Genomic DNA, 16,738 nt, shown 5'->3' with positions numbered 1-16,738 from the left:
GACATAGCTAGGGTCTTCTATTCCTGCTGAGTCACTGAGGGTGTCAGGAAGAATTTGTCTTATCAACTCGTTTGATGCAATGGAAGAGGATAGGAAAGCTTGTAGAGCAATCTGGGAGGATCTGCGTACTCCTAGCCCTCCAAGCCTGACCGGAAGTGAGGCTTGCAACCACTGTCCATCGTCAAGGGAAAGATTCAATACACTCTCTAGCATGGCCTTCAGGAGAGAGTCATATTCCTTGCGTTTTGGACTGCTGAAGGCTGGGGAGCATCTCAGAAAATAGGTAAGTTTTGGGGTTGACAGGCACCTGGTGAGTAGGTAGAAGGCATCGTGTGTGTCAATGTCTTTCATCCTGCTTTCCATCGTCCGGAGGTCTGAGACTTTTTTTCCTAGGATCAGATCGATGGCATTGGACCCAAGAGGAGCACCGAGGAGAGTGCTATTGGCTGGATCAATGGCTCGTGCTCCTGGTAAAACGGTACTAATATTATGGATCAACTGTTGATTGGTAGAAACTATTTCACATTTGGTGGGGTTTAAAGAAAGGCCCAGGCTTTCTCCCATGTCTTTAATTTTACTGATGTCCTCCAGGAGAGATTCTGTTGTGCCAGCTAGGGTACCGTCGTCCAGGAACCAGATATTGAGCTCGCTGGAGAGTGCCTCCGTGACTTCCTTGATGACCAAACAAAATAGAAAGGGGGCGAGAGGGTCCCCCTGTTGCACGCCCTCACACGAGTCAATTTCATGGTCCCCAAACAATAGTTTGGAAGTCACACTATAACACGATTCTATGAAGGGATAAAGGGAAGGGAAGTTTCTATAAACTGCTTGGAGAGCAGCATCCCTTCTGACTGAGTTGAAAGCATTGGCAAAGTCCAATTTGACCAAGGCTTTTTCATAGGACATGTTTTTGATATATACTCGTGCTGCGTGGGCAGCTGCTTCACAGCCCTGTTGAACGCCGAAACCGAGCTGAGTTGGTTTCAGCATTGCAGCAGCCTCTTGACTCACCCTTCTTACTGCAGCCTTGGCGACTAGGCGCCGAAGGGTGTTACCCACTGCAATGGGCCTGATTCCGCCATCCTTTTTCCGGAGGGCACACAATGAGGCACCAAAGAAAAAGGGTCTGATGGCCTCTGGGACACCGCCAGCCAGGCACAGGTTGGAAAATTTGGTGAGTTCAGACAGCAGCCTCTCTGAAACCTCACCAAGTGCTGGATTGAGTATTTGTTTTAAGTGTTGAGGCCTTAAACCGGTGAAACCTCCTGCTGAACCCTGTGGAAATGACATAGCAGCTTTATACACATCAGCATCCTGTAAGGTTAGATGTTCTTCGCCTGCTGCAATGTCAGGGAGGTCAATGTTGGTACTGGGAGCCCTGGGTGGATGTTTGTCCTTCAGAGCTTGCGCCGTGCTGACGTCCTTGGGAGCGATGGTATCTTCACTGGTTATAAGTCTCAAAGCTCCAATAGTATTACCCTCTTCTATTTTTTTGCTAATCTGGGCTCTGATTTTTGAGGTGTCGGGTGTCCTGTTGTTGGCATTTGCCCGGCGGGTGTTTGTCGCCCTAGGGGGGAGACGGACGAGGTTGTCATCCCTTGGGAATGCATTTATTGCCCTAATAATAATATATATATATATAATATATATATATATATAATATATATATATATATATATATAATATATATATATAATATATATATATATATATATATATATATATATATATATATATATATATATATATATATATATATATATATATATATATATATATATATATATATATATATATTATCTGTGCGTGTGTGTGAACGAAAAGGCACATAAAACATAGCATTTATGGTAAAAAGGTCCAACTGAAGGAAAAGTTTTCCCTTTTTATCAGTTATATTGGAAGCTTGATGAAGAATAAGGTTGTTTTATGTGTCTTTTTCATCCTGCCTTATAGAAAATGTTGCCAACTTGTCCAAGTTATCTGCTATGCTCGCTATTCCAAATAATTTCTTCTCTATCTCTGTCGCTCTTCGTTGTCTGCTACGTTTTTCATCCTTCCCCAAAATTCCTTCTCTCTCTCTCTCTCTCTCTCTCTCTCTCTCTCTCTCTCTCTCTCTCTCTCTCTCTCTCTCTCTCTCTCTCTCTCTCTCTCTCTCTCTCTCTCTCTCTCTCTCTCTTCCTCCCTTCAGTTGTCTGGTACGTTCTCCATCCTTTATTCTCTTGATAAATATTATTGTTACAAGTAAGCAGTTTGGTTGATGGGTAAAGAGTAAAGAGAGCATATGAGGCACATTCCTAACATAAAATAGTAGTGTACATTTATAATAGCAGGATCTGGGGTATTATTATTATTATTATTATATGAAGATCTGAGGTAGTGAGGTAATAGATAAAGCACTGGACTAACACTTTGGAGGTGGCCATTAGCCTGTTGAATCGACCATGTAGAGCGATTTGTCGCCATCGTTTGGTTATTTTGAGGTTAAATTATATTTACCTGACCGTATATAACTATGACCTGAAGAGGGTGGTTAGGTCGGGCGGCAAAGTGGTCGAGTCGCAACCAAGAGGAAACGGTTTCGATCTCTGAGGTGAAACATTGGAAGCCTCTCACCTGCTGCCTCTCTTCACCTAACAGAAGATAGGTTCCTGGTTATTGGTTTCCTTATTCCTACCGCTCCTGATCACCTAGGTTCCTGGTTATTAGTCTCCTTATTCCTACCGCCCCTGTTCACCTAGGAATCTAGGTTCATGGTTATTAGTCTCCTTGATCCTGCTGCTCTTGTTCATCAAGCAGTAAATAGGTAGCTAGGTGAGCAGGGGCAGCGGATGTAGGAGACTAGCCGTGTTTGTCTGGGCTTGCCAGGTAAATAATCCCGGGTCCTTCCGTTGTGAGCCAAACGCTCTACCACTGAGGGAGGAGGAAGGAAGTGTAGGGAGGGAGGGAGGATGGGGGAAGGAGTTAGAAGAGGGAGGAAGCCATGGACAAAAAGAATCATGGTGGCGGGACGGGAGGAGGTAGCGAACGAGAAGAATGTAAAGAGAAGGATAGAGGAAGCAGTGATAGAAGAGAGGTGAAGTACTGAGGGGTGAGGTACTGAGGAGGTGAGGTATTGGGGAGGAGTGGTGAGGTACTGAGGAGGTAAGGAACTGAGAGAGAGAGGTGAGGTAACGAGGGGGGTGGGGTACTGAGGAGTGGTGAGGGGAGAATGGGGAGTATGAGTTGAGGGAAGGGTTGAGAGTAGGGGTTGAGGGGAGGATGAGTAGCAGGGTTTGAGGGGAGAATAGGTAGCAGGGTTTCCAGCAGCAGCAGTCTGGTTGACCAGGCAAGCACCAGACGAGCCAGGCCCATGGCCGGGCTCCGAGAGTAGTGAAACTTGAAACTCTTCAAAGGTATATCAGAGGTAAGGCGTAAGATAGGTAGCAGGGGTTGAGAGTAAGATAGGTAGCAGGGTTTGAGAGTAAGATAGGTAGCAGGGATTGAGGGTAGGATAGGTAGCAGGGGTTGAGAGTAAGATAGGTAGCAGGGATTGAGGGTAGGATAGGTAGCAGGGGTTGAGAGTAAGATAGGTAGCAGGGATTGAGGGTAGGATAGGTAGCAGGGGTTGAGAGTAAGATAGGTAGCAGGGATTGAGGGTAGGATAGGTAGCAGGGATTGAGGGTAGGATAGGTAGCAGGGATTGAGGGTAGGATAGGTAGCAGGGGTTGAGAGTAAGATAGGTAGCAGGGATTGAGGGTAGGATAGGTAGCAGGGATTGAGGGTAGGATAGGTAGCAGGGGTTAAGGGAGTAATCTGTGTAATAGGGGAAGCAAGGCAGACATCACAGTGTTCTCACAGGACAACCAAGTAAGCTTAATTTTTTAGGTGCAATTTTACTCAATTGTTGGATGATCACAGATTATCTTATAAAATAACATGAGTTAATTATCTAGGATAACCCTCCCCCCAAGAAAAGTCAAAAGGACTTCTCAGTGTATTAGAAGATATAAGTAATTTTATATAGGCACAGGTACACATAAGTACAGTTATCAGATACAGTGTAAATTACCTAGGATAACCCAAAAGAGTCAAAGTGGCTTATTTCCATTAGGGTAGCGTGATCCCTGGTAGGTCAGGTCACGCTACTTGAAGGGGTAGCAGTAGCTACGTACGAAGCGGCACCGACAGAAATAGGTCAAGTTTTAGCGGTTCTAGACAAGCTGGGAGCGTCTAGACTAGCCTAGCAGAATCAATGGCGGTGCGTCTGGCCGCGCAGTACTCATCCCGCTGCCGCACTCCACCTCTCTATCATATTTTCACACTGTGTATACTTCATCCATTATTTATACATATAACCTTGGTATCGTCAAGCTCTGGGATGTGTATAGGAGGATATAAATTATGGTGTGAATGTTTGCGGTAGCGACTAGCGGCACTTCAAGATCAACAAGGTCATTCACCCTGAGATGTCTGCTCGGTGATTGGCTGTGCTGCTTGTGACGTCACAGGGTGGTGAATGGCGGCCAGGTGTTGTTCCCTAGTGTGGCGTCTCTCTCCTCGCCCCTCCTGCCTACCACACCTATTTACCAGCGGTCTTGTGACCACATTATGATGCGCTTCTTGCAGCCACACTGTTATGGAGGTTGTAGCCACACTTATGGTGGTTGTGGCCACTCTTATTGTGGTTGTGGCCGCACTATGTTACGGTGGTTGTGGCTACACTTATGGTGGTTGTGTCTATGGTAGGTGTAACTATACTATGGTTGGTGTGACCACACAATGTTATTATCTCTGAGTGCTAGTACTCATTATTTATAATAGTATACCACCACGGGAGGATAAAAAAAAAAAGAAGCGAGCAGGGGTACGCAAGAAAGTATTCCATTAAATTACAGAATACTTGAGAGAGAGAGAGGATGAGAGAGAGAGAGAGAGAGGGAGAGAGAGAGAGAGAGAGAGAGAGAGAGAGAGAGAGAGAGAGAGAGAGAGAGAGAGAGAGAGAGAGAGAAAGAGAAAGAGAAAGAGAAAGAGAAAGAGAGAGAGAGAGAAAGAGAAAGAGAGAGAGTACCTGGGAGGACTTGGGGAAAAAGAAATAACAGATTTGTATGTCCACACCGAGGCTGTCTACTAAAAACTATCTGTTTCTGTCTAGGCTAAAGATTCTCGTGAATTACCTAGGCATGTGAGGCAATGAGAGAAAACCAGATAATAGAACATGAAGTGCACCTTGGTGGGTGAGAAACTAGAAAAATCATGTAAGGACTAAGACCTGGAGGTGACCAGTACACCGAACATATCACTACAGCTGCATATAAATAAAATTGGAACATTGGCAGAATGTGCGAGTTTAGTCAATCTCAAGCCTTCCTTCGCAGACTTAAACAACGAATATTGTAGAACTATGTACATATTCCAGGATTATCGTAAATTCTGCAGCCCGAACAAAAAGCCCGCCCAGTTAATGTCAAATAAGAAAATGCAAAGGTTTGCAACAAGACTAGTCTCGTGGCTGAAGCGATTCATCTATGAGATGGAACTAATGGATCAGACAGTAATTATCTTAGACAATGGCTAGAGGAGAATTATTACAACATATAATGCCGCAGCGGATTCAAGTTGAAGAAATTAAGATTTAGAAAGGTTATAGGAAAGTAGTGGTTGGGTAACAGTGTGGAACAAACTGGGCATCATCAACGCCAGAATTTTGGGTAGATTTAAAAATAGGTTGGATAGGTACATGAGTGGTTGTGGATGCGAGTTGAACTTGAAGAATGAGATACTTACACAACATATGGGAATCTGTATTGAGGAAACGTTTCGACACGGCTTCACCAGTCCAGTGCAAAGAAGAGCGGTGTAAGGAGAGGAAGAGTTTGAGGTGATCAGTCCCTCAGCCTGGAATCGATACGTTCAATCATGAAGTACACCACGGAGCTGTAAGACTTCCCACAGTGTACCTCTTTTTTTATGTTCTTGCAGCGTTGTATGGCTAGTGGGTTTAGCGCTTCTTTTTGATTATAATAATTTTTATGTTCTTATAATTTAACCAGAGCATAGATGAAGAAGAGTAAAGATGAGCCACAAAGACGTTATAAAATAATAATAATAATAATAATAATAATAATAATTCAATTTTAGATTGATAATTGTAATGAGGTGGAGATGGGGTGATTCAGATTTTACATACTGTAGGTATGGTAGGGGTTAGGAGCTGAGGCTCGACCCTGGCAAATGCAATTCGGTTAGTGTACACACACACACACACACACACGACCAGTGAAGAGGCGGGGCCAGGAGCTGTGACTTGACCCCTGCAACAACAACTAGGTGAGTACACACACACACGTACATAAATAAAATTAACCACTGGTTGATGTGCCGGCTGTGAGGTTAATAAAGACAGTTTGATTATATGCCTTAGGAAGAGCATGGAATTTGAGATATATCTTATGTGTTTAAGCAACTGTTGTGGTGACCTGCTGCTGCCGCCTCGTTTTTATGCCCATACTTATTATACAAATTATTATTATTATGATTATTAGTAGTAGTGAAGAATAAAAAGGAACAATACCGTGACTGGGACAATACAGAAATAACCCGCATATTGGAGAGAGGAACTTACGACGACCGAAACGTCATCCTAAGTTTCTTTCTCCTATGTTGCTATTTGTGTATTATTATTATTATTATTATTATTATTATTATTATTATTGTTTTTATTATATAATTAGTATCATTAAATCGTCATGCAAACATAAGAAACTGTAAGTATGATTGGAAGGTATATGGAAGGAAACATGACATGTAAGATATCACTGGAGGAGCACATTGCTAGTATGACATGGACAGTAATCTACGAGGAGGCTATCGAGGCTCGGGATATCCTTCAGAATATCACCACTGATCTACTACTGTATACACAACGTACGCCTGGCCCATTATAGATTACGCAGCGCCACCTTACAACCTTCACCTGCAAATGTTTGCAGCTAGACGAGTTTCAAGTTTTAAAGGGCGGTAACATGAAGAATTTAATAAAGATACGTAACTGTTGCACATGTGTCTTATTCATCATGATGAAGGATTTAACCCTAACGATCCTGGCAGAGAGAAGGATTGAGGGAGACGTAACTACCACGTAGAAAATACTTAAAAGAAATTGATACATGGTTAAGGACAGACCGCGTTCTATCGCAGAAGACATAAGTGGAAGTTAGAAGTACAGATAACTCAGGGATGTTAGAAAAAAAATGTAATGTAATATCCTCTCTCTCTCTCTCTCTCTCTCTCTCTCTCTCTCTCTCTCTCTCTCTCTCTCAAAATACCTTGATGCTGATAAAGGGTTCTTGATCCGAGGAATTGGAGCTACCCTCCGCTTCACTGGATCATATTTGGTTACCTCTCGTTCGCCAGGCACTGTATAACCCCCTACGGGTTGAGCGCTTCCACATCAATATAATAAGGATAAATCCAGCAGGAGGTGAGCGAGAACACAGACGCCATCGGTGGTGTAAGAGATTGTGAGGGGTATCAGTATAGTGACTTTAATATAGTGAGTAACTTCAGTATAGTGACTAATATAGTAACTTCAGTATAGTGAGTAACTTCAATATAGTAACTTCAGTATAGTGAGTAACTTCAATATAGTAACTTCAGTACAGTGTGTAACTTCAATATAGTAACTTCAGTACAGTGTGTAACTTCAATATAGTAACTTCAGTATAGTGAGTAACTTCAATATAGTAACTTCAATATAGTAACTTCAGTACAGTGTGTAACTTCAATATAGTAACTTCAGTATAGTGAGTAACTTCAATATAGTAACTTCAGTATAGTGAGTAACTTCAATATAGTAACTTCAGTATAGTGAGTAACTTCAATATAGTAACTTCAGTATAGTGAGTAACTTCAATATAGTAACTTCAGTATAGTGAGTAACTTCAATATAGTAACTTCAATATAGTAACTTCAGTACAGTGTGTAACTTCAATATAGAAACTTCAGTATAATGAGTAACATCAATAGTGAGTAACTTCAATATAGTAACTTCAGTATAGTGAGTAACTTCAATAGTGAGTAACTTCAATATAGTAACTTCAGTACAGTGTGTAACTTCAATATAGTAACTTCAGTATAGTGAGTAACTTCAATAGTGAGTAACTTCAATATAGTAACTTCAGTACAGTGTGTAACTTCAATATAGTAACTTCAGTATAGTGAGTAACTTCAGTAGTGAGTAACTTCAATATAGAGACTTCAGTATAGTGAGTAACTTCAATAGTGAGTAACTTCAATATAGAAACTTCAGTATAGTGAGTAACTTCAATAGTGAGTAACTTCAATATAGAAACTTCAGTATAGTGAGTAACTTCAATAGTGAGTAACTTCAATATAGAAACTTCAGTACAGTGTGTAACTTCAATATAGTAACTTCAGTACAGTGGGTAACTTCAATATAGTAACTTCAGTATAGTGAGTAACTTCAATATAGAAACTTCAGTATAGTGAGTAACTTCAATATAGAAACTTCAGTATAGTGAGTAACTTCAATATAGAAGCTTCAGTATAGTGAGTAACTTCAATAGTGAGTAACTTCAATATAGAAACTTCAGTATAGTGAGTAACTTCAATATAGAAACTTCAGTATAGTGAGTAACTTCAATAGTGAGTAACTTCAATAGTGAGTAACTTCAATATAGAAACTTCAGTATAGTGAGTAACTTCAATAGTGAGTAACTTCAATATAGAAACTTCAGTATAGTGAGTAACTTCAATAGTGAGTAACTTCAATATAGAAACTTCAGTATAGTGAGTAACTTCAATATAGAAACTTCAGTATAGTGAGTAACTTCAATAGTGAGTAACTTCAATATAGTAACTTCAGTATAGTGAGTAACTTCAATATAGAAACTTCAGTATAGTGAGTAACTTCAATAGTGAGTAACTTCAATATAGAAACTTCAGTATAGTGAGTAACTTCAATAGTGAGTAACTTCGATATAGAAACTTCAGTATAGTGAGTAACTTCAATAGTGAGTAACTTCAATATAGAAACTTCAGTATAGTGAGTAACTTCAATAGTGAGTAACTTCAATATAGAAACTTCAGTATAGTGAGTAACTTCAATAGTGAGTAACTTCAATATAGAAACTTCAGTATAGTGAGTAACTTCAATATAGTAACTTCAGTATAGTGAGTAACTTCAATAGTGAGTAACTTCAATAGTGAGTAACTTCAGTATAGTGAGTAACTTCAATAGTGAGTAACTTCAATATAGAAACTTCAGTATAGTGAGTAACTTCAATAGTGAGTAACTTCAATATAGAAACTTCAGTATAGTGAGTAACTTCAATAGTGAGTAACTTCAATATAGAAACTTCAGTATAGTGAGTAACTTCAATAGTGAGTAACTTCAATATAGAAACTTCAGTATAGTGAGTAACTTCAATAGTGAGTAACTTCAATATAGAAACTTCAGTATAGTGAGTAACTTCAATAGTGAGTAACTTCAATATAGAAACTTCAGTATAGTGAGTAACTTCAATAGTGAGTAACTTCAATATAGTAACTTCACTGATATGCTTGAAGAATTAAAGAATAACTACAATATTATAAAATAACTATTTCCTTGGTAAACAATACTGATAAGTAGTAGAGTAAGACTCATGCAACACTATAGCAAGTTAGTTTTGCACAATAAAGATGCCTGAGTGTTGCACCTGTGTTGCACGCGCCAGTATGTTGTTATAATAGACACCTTAAATAACAGATGTATATCAAGAAATACGTAATGTTTTTACTAGTGATTTACCTGTCTCTTGTTTCTGGAGACGGATTTTCTTACTCCCTTGACCCGACCCTGGGCTAGGCCTCCTTGTTCCCTGGTGGACCAAGCTGTTGCTGTTGGTGGCCCTGGTTTGGGACCGGGCCGCGGGGACGGTGATCCGCGGAAGTAGCGACAGGCCCTCCGGCCCGGCCCACATATCCATCACAATGGAAATATAAACACATATGCAGTATAATGTGATCCTTTATTGACAACGTTTCACCCACACAGTGGGCTTTTTCAAGTCACACACAGATCTACCTGGGCTGGAAGGTACGGGAGTATTTATAGTCATGTTCAGAATGTTGAGGTCAGGTGGAGAATGCTGCATCTGATGATCTACCGGGTGGGGTTATAGTCTTGGGTAGCTTGGCAGGGGTATTGGACAAGTTGTGAGTAGACCTTCTGCAGTGTTCTATGTTCTTATGTGGGATAGCGATGAAGAAGTTTCTTGGCGAGTGGTTCAGCTATGTTATAGAAGCCGTTGTTCTGGTTGAAATTGTTGGTTATAATTGTTGGGCGAAACATCAAGAGACCTCCAAACACGTATTTCAGAACACCAATATGCAAGCAGGACTGACGATACAAGGAATGCCTGTGTACAACATCGCAATTCACACAACCATTTAATTAACTACAGAAACTCAAGACTTATCGCCACAGAAGACAACACTCAATACCGAAGAATCCTGGAACCATCGCTTATCTCTATAACCAACAATTTCACTTGAAAAAGCCCACTGTGTGGGTGAAACGTTGTCAATAAAGGATCACATTATACTGCATATGTGTTTATATTTCCACTGTGTCGGTATTTGATACCATTTATTTCCATATCCATCACAACTTGGTTGATCTGGCGCATCTCGAAGATAGTGATCCACTCCTTTGGTGTCTTTTCTCATGTTCTGAATGTTCTCATTATCCACCCCGTCATTTTCCTGGTCTTTCTAACGTTCATTTTAACGTTTTCTTTACAAAATAGGTCGGCTGACATTAACTTAGATGTTGAACATGTTCGTTCCAATGGGCGACCCTCCTTTGTTTTGTATACCGTTCATTTTTGAACTCAGTGTACAACATTACGATAAGTTGTTTTAAGTGAGAGAAGTACATTAAATAAAGGGCGAAGCTGTACAGTAATACATTACCACAATTGTACATTATTACCAGAGGTTTCCCATAAATTATAATTACGTATTATGTTCAGTAAGAGACAGAAACTCGGGAGATTAATTGATTTGTATATTTCGATCCACTTCTGGGATCATCTTCATATTAAGAGGATCATACAGCGCCTGGGAAAATGGAATGCAGTCAGGTTCGAGGAAGGAAGGAGAGGACATGCACTAATTCCTTGCATCAAGATCCCCTCACCAACATTGACACCCCTTCCTTGAAGGGCACCTGCCGTAAATATAACACTTACGGTAAGAAAAGTGGAAACGGAAGTACTGTATGGATGGTAGGGTTTGATAATAAGGGAGGGAGGGAGGTCGGGTGAGGGAGGAGGGATGGCGAGAGTAGGGAGGGAGGCCAGACAGTCAGTATGGTGGTGGTGTCGCGTGGGGTGTGGGCGGCCAGTTACTTCACGTGTAAGTATAACCTGCAGGGTACATACACGTCGTGTGTGTACCCTGCAGGTACACATGTGTGTAGTGGCCCTAGGGCTGGGTGTATCCACAGAGAAGCTGTGTACGCTCATGCGTGTGTGTGTGTTCGTATACCTAGTGATGTTTAACTATGTAAGCTCTCTTCATCTCAACCAGAGTGCCGCCGCCAGCCTCAGCCGCCACCAGCAACCTTCCTGGCAGCCACAACCGACATCAAAGGCTCCATTACCTCACTAACGTCACAGATGTGTGTGTTGAATAGTGACGGAGAAGTGACAGCAAGGGTCATATAGCACCCATAAACTAAACAGTATAGAACTTGATTATACAGAAAGCGGAAAACACTTGGGAGTCATGGTAATCAATGAGTGCTTAGGTGTGTGCAACCAAGCTGACACATTGCTGGCAATTATATCAAGAAATTTAAGCAGGAGCCCGAACGTTGTTTTACAGCTGTAACATCATTAGTAAGACCTCATTGACATCACGCGGCACACTTCTGGTCTCCTTATTACAGAATGGATATAAATGCATTGAACAACATATAGAGGAGAAAGACAAAAATAATTCACCGTATAAGGAATGTTACGACGATAGATTAAGAGCCCTGAATCTATACTCTCTTAAAAGACATAGGAGGCGAGACATGATCCAAGTGTGCAGGTAAAAGACAGGTATGAAGGTATATTAATATAGATCTTAGGTTATCTGACCAAGAAATAACTCAGAACAATGGATTTGTTTTAGATAAGTTAAGCTTTAGAAAGGATATAGGAAAGAACTGGTGTGGCAGTAGAATTGTAGACGAATAGAACAATCTGTCAAGTAGAGCCGTTGATGTTAACACCTGGGTGGTATGAGCCAGTAGGCCTGCTGCATTACTACTGTATTTTCATGTGAGGCAGTATACCACTGGTGAAGCTAGTAGTGGTGGCGTGTAGTTGTGTTGGCGATGGTGGCGTGTAGTAGTGGTGGTGTGTAGCAGTAGTGGTGGCAGTGGTGTGTAGCAGTAGTGGTGGCAGTGGTGTGTAGTAGTAATGGTGGCAGTTGTGTGTGGTAGTAGTGGTATGTAGTAGTAGTGGTGGTGGTGATGTGTAGTAGTGGTGGTAGTGTGTAGTAATGGTGGTGGTGGTAGTGTGTAGTAGTAGTGGTGGTGGTAGTGTGTAGTAGTGGTGGTGGTAGTAGTAGTAGTAGTAGCGGTGGTGGTGGTGTGTAATAGTGGTGATGGCAGTGTAGTAGTGGTGCTGGTGTGTAGTAGTAGTGGTGGTAGTGTGTAGTAGTGGTGGTGGTAGTATGTAGTAGCAGTGGTGGTAGTGTGTAGTAGTGGTGGTGGTAGTGTGCAGTAGTAGTGGTGGTGGTAGTGTGTAGTAGTAGTGGTGGTGGTAGTGTGTAGTAGTAGTGGTGGTGGTAGTGTGTAGTAGTAGTGGTGGTAGTGTGTAGTAGTGGTGGTGGTGGTGGTAGTGTGTAGTAGTGGTGGTGGTGGTAGTGTGTAGTGGTAGTGGTGGTAGTGTGTAGTAGTAGTGGTGGTGGTGGTAGTGTGTAGTAGTAGTGGTGGTGGTAGTGTGTAGTAGTAGTGGTGGTGGTGGTAGTGTGTAGTAGTAGTAGTGGTGGTGGTAGTGTGTAGTGGTGGTGGTAGTGTGTAGTGGTGGTGGTGGTGGTAGTGTGTAGTAGTGGTGGTGGTGGCAGTATGTAATGGTAGTGTGTAGTAGTAGTGGTGGTAGTGTGTAGTAGTAGTGGTGGTAGTGTGTAGTAGTGGTGGTGGTAGCTTGTAGTGGTGGTGGTAGTGTGTAGTAGTAGTGGTGGTGGTAGTGTGTAGTAGTAGTGGTGGTGGTAGTGTGTAGTGGTGGTGGTAGTGTGTAGTAGTAGCGGTGGTAGTGTGTAGTAGAGGTGGTGGTGGTAGTGTGTAGTAGTAGTGGTAGTGTGTAGTAGTAGTGGTGGTAGTGTGTAGTAGTAGTTGTGGTGGTGGTAGTGTGTAGTAGTAGTGGTGGTGGTGGTAGTGTGTAGTAGTAGTGGTTGTGGTAATGTGTAGTAGTGGTGGTAGTGTGTAGTGGTAGTGGTGGTAGTGTGTAGTGGTGGTGGTGGTAGTGTGTAGTAGTAGTGGTGGTGGTAGTGTGTAGTGGTGGTGGTGGTAGTGTGTAGTGGTGGTGGTGGTGGCAGTGTGTAGTAGTGGTGGTGGTAGCTTGTAGTAGTGGTGGTGGTGGTAGTGTGTAGTAGTGGTGGTGGTAGCTTGTAGTAGTGGTGGTGGTGGTAGTGTGTAGTAGTAGTGGTGGTGGTAGTGTGTAGTAGTAGTGGTGGTGGTAGTGTGTAGTGGTGGTGGTGGTAGTGTGTAGTAGTAGTAGTGGTGGTGGTAGTGTGTAGTGGTAATGGTAGTGTGTAGTAGTAGTGGTGGTGGTGGTAGTGTGTAGTAGTGGTGGTGGTAGTGTGTAGTAGTAGTAGTGGTGGTGGTAGTGTGTAGTAGTAGTAGTGGTGGTGGTAGTGTGTAGTAGTAGTAGTGGTGGTGGTAGTGTGTAGTAGTGGTGGTGGTGGTAGTGTGTAGTAGTGGTGGTGGTGGTAGTGTGTAGTAGTAGTGGTGCTAGTGGTAGTGTGTAGTAGTAGTGGTGCTGGTGGTAGTGTGTAGTGGTAGTGGTGGCAGTGTGTAGTAGTAGTGGTGGTAGTAGTAGTGGTGGTAGTGTGTAGTAGTGGTGGTGGTGGTAGTGTATAGTAGTAGTGGTGGTGGTAGTGTGTAGTAGTGGTGGTGGTGGTGGTGGTAGTGTGTAGTAGTAGTAGTGGTGGTTGTGGTAGTGTGTAGTAGTGGTGGTGGTGGTAGTGTGTAGTAGTAGTGGTGGTTTTGGTGTGTAGTAGTAGTGGTGGTAGTGTGTAGTAGTAGTGGTGGTAGTGTGTAGTAATAGTGGTGGTGGTAGTGTGTAGTAGTAGTGGAGGTGGTGGTAGTGTGTAGTAGTAGTGGTGGTGATGGTAGTGTGTGTAGTAGTGGTGGTAGTGTGTAGTAGTAGTGGTGGTGGTGGTAGTGTGTAGTAGTAGTGGTGGTGGTTGTAATGTGTAGTAGTAGTGGTGGTGGTTGTAATGTGTAGTAGTAGTGGTGGTGGTGGTAGTGTGTAGTAGTGGTAGTGGTGGTAGTGTGTAGTAGTGGTGGTGGTAGTGTGTAGTGGTGGTGGTGGTAGTGTGTAGTGGTTGTGGTGGTAATGTGTAGTAGTAGTAGTGCTGGTAGTGTGTAGTAGTAGTGGTGGTGGTGGTAGTGTGTAGTAGTAGTGGTGGTAATGTGTAGTAGTAGTGGTGGTGGTGGTAAAGTGTAGTAGTAGTAGTGGTGGTGGTAATGTGTAGTAGTAGTAGTGGTGGTGGTAGCGTGTAGTAGTAGTGGTGGTGGTGGTAATGTGTAGTAGTAGTAGTAGTGGTGGTGGTAATGTGTAGTAGTGGTGGTGGTAATGTGTAGTAGTAGTAGTAGTGGTGGTGGTAATGTGTAGTAGTGGTGGTGGTAATGTGTAGTAGTAGTGGTGGTGGTGGTAATGTGTAGTAGTAGTAGTAGTGGTGGTGGTAATGTGTAGTAGTAGTAGTGGTGGTGGTAATGTGTAGTAGTAGTAGTAGTGGTGGTGGTAATGTGTAGTAGTGGTGGTGGTAATGTGTAGTAGTAGTGGTGGTGGTGGTAATGTGTAGTAGTAGTGGTGGTGGTAATGTGTAGTAGTAGTAGTGGTGGTGGTGGTAATGTGTAGAAGTAGAGGTGGTGGTGGTAATGTGTAGTAGTAGTGGTGGTGGTGGTAATGTGTAGTAGTAGTAGTGGTGGTGGTGGTAGTGTGTAGTAGTGGTGGTGGTGGTAATGTGTAGTAGTAGTGGTGGTGGTGGTAATGTGTAGTAGTAGTGGTGGTGGTAAAGTGTAGTAGTAGTGGTGGTGGTAATGTGTAGTAGTAGTAGTAGTAGTGGTGGTGGTAGTGTGTAGTAGTAGTGGTGGTGGTGGTGGTAGTGTGTGGTAGTAGTGGTGGTGGTGGTGGTAATGTGTAGTTGTAGTAGTAGTGGTGGTGGTAATGTGTACTAGTAGTAGTAGTGGTGGTAATGTGTAGTAGTAGTGATGGTGGTGGTAATGTGTAGTAGAAGTGGTGGTGGTGGTAATGTGTAGTAGTGGTGGTGGTGGTAATGTGTAGTAGTAGTGTTGGTGGTGGTAATATGTAGTAGTAGTAGTAGTAGTGGTGGTGGTAATGTGTAGTAGTAGTGGTGGTGGTGGTAATGTGTAGTAGTAGTGGTGGTGGTGGTAATGTGTAGTAGTAGTAGTGGTGGTGGTGGTAATGTGTAGAAGTAGAGGTGGTGGTGGTAATGTGTAGTAGTAGTGGTGGTGGTGGTAATGTGTAGTAGTAGTAGTGGTGGTGGTGATAGTGTGTAGTAGTGGTGGTGGTGGTAATGTGTAGTAGTAGTGGTGGTGGTGGTAATGTGTAGTAGTAGTGGTGGTGGTAAAGTGTAGTAGTAGTGGTGGTGGTAATGTGTAGTAGTAGTAGTAGTAGTGGTGGTGGTAGTGTGTAGTAGTAGTGGTGGTGGTGGTGGTAGTGTGTGGTAGTAGTGGTGGTGGTGGTGGTAATGTGTAGTTGTAGTAGTAGTGGTGGTAATGTGTACTAGTAGTAGTAGTGGTGGTAATGTGTAGTAGTAGTGATGGTGGTGGTAATGTGTAGTAGAAGTGGTGGTGGTGGTAATGTGTAGTAGTGGTGGTGGTGGTAATGTGTAGTAGTAGTGTTGGTGGTGGTAATATGTAGTAGTAGTAGTAGTAGTGGTGGTGGTAATGTGTAGTAGTAGTGGTGGTGGTGGTAATGTGTAGTAGTAGTGGTGGTGGTGGTAATGTGTAGTAGTAGTAGTGGTGGTGGTGGTAGTGTGTAGTAGTAGTGGTGGTGGTAATGTGTAGTAGTAGTGGTGGTGGTAGTGTGAAGTAGTGGTGGTGGTGGTAGTGTGTAGTAGTGGTGGTGGTGGTAATGTGTAGTAGTAGTGGTGGTGGTGGTGGTAATGTGTAGTAGTAGTGGTGGTGGTAATGTGTAGTAGTGGTGGTGGTAATGTGTAGTAGTAGTAGTGGTGGTGGTAGTGTGTAGTAGTAGTAGTTGTGGTGGTGGTAGTGTGTAGTGGTGGTGGTAGTGTGTAGTGGTGGCGGTGGTGGTAATGTACAGTAGTAGTGGTGGTGGTGGTAATGTGTAGTAGTAGTGGTGGTGGTAATGTGTAGTAGTAGTGGTGGTGGTGGTAATGTGTAGTAGTAGTAGTGGTGGTAGTGTGTAGTGGTGGTAGTGTGTAGTAGTAGTGGTGGTGGTGGTGGTAATGTGTAGTAGTAGTGGCGGTGGTGGTAATGTGTAGTAGTAGT

General features: G+C 42.7%; 1 protein-coding gene across 3 annotated transcripts in view; it reads left to right on the top strand.

Annotated features, from left to right (window-relative positions):
* LOC128700546 (protein hsr-9) overlaps positions 1 to 16,738 on the top strand; it is a 331,945-nt gene that overhangs the window by 49,737 nt on the left and 265,470 nt on the right. The window contains exon 1 of one of the 3 annotated variants that reach the window (XM_070098962.1): positions 11,374 to 11,400. The exons of the other annotated variants lie outside the window; for them this stretch is intronic. The gene's annotated coding sequence lies outside the window, so the exon portion shown is untranslated. Of the gene's footprint in view, positions 1 to 11,373; positions 11,401 to 16,738 lie in introns of those variants that run through there. 3 annotated transcript variants of the gene reach the window in all.

Source organism: Cherax quadricarinatus, chromosome 65, assembly GCF_038502225.1.
Source record: "Cherax quadricarinatus isolate ZL_2023a chromosome 65, ASM3850222v1, whole genome shotgun sequence".
Taxonomy (NCBI): Eukaryota; Metazoa; Arthropoda; class Malacostraca; order Decapoda; family Parastacidae; genus Cherax; species Cherax quadricarinatus.
The sequence above is the reverse complement of the archived record's forward strand: the minus strand, read 5'-3'. Positions and strand labels throughout refer to the sequence as shown.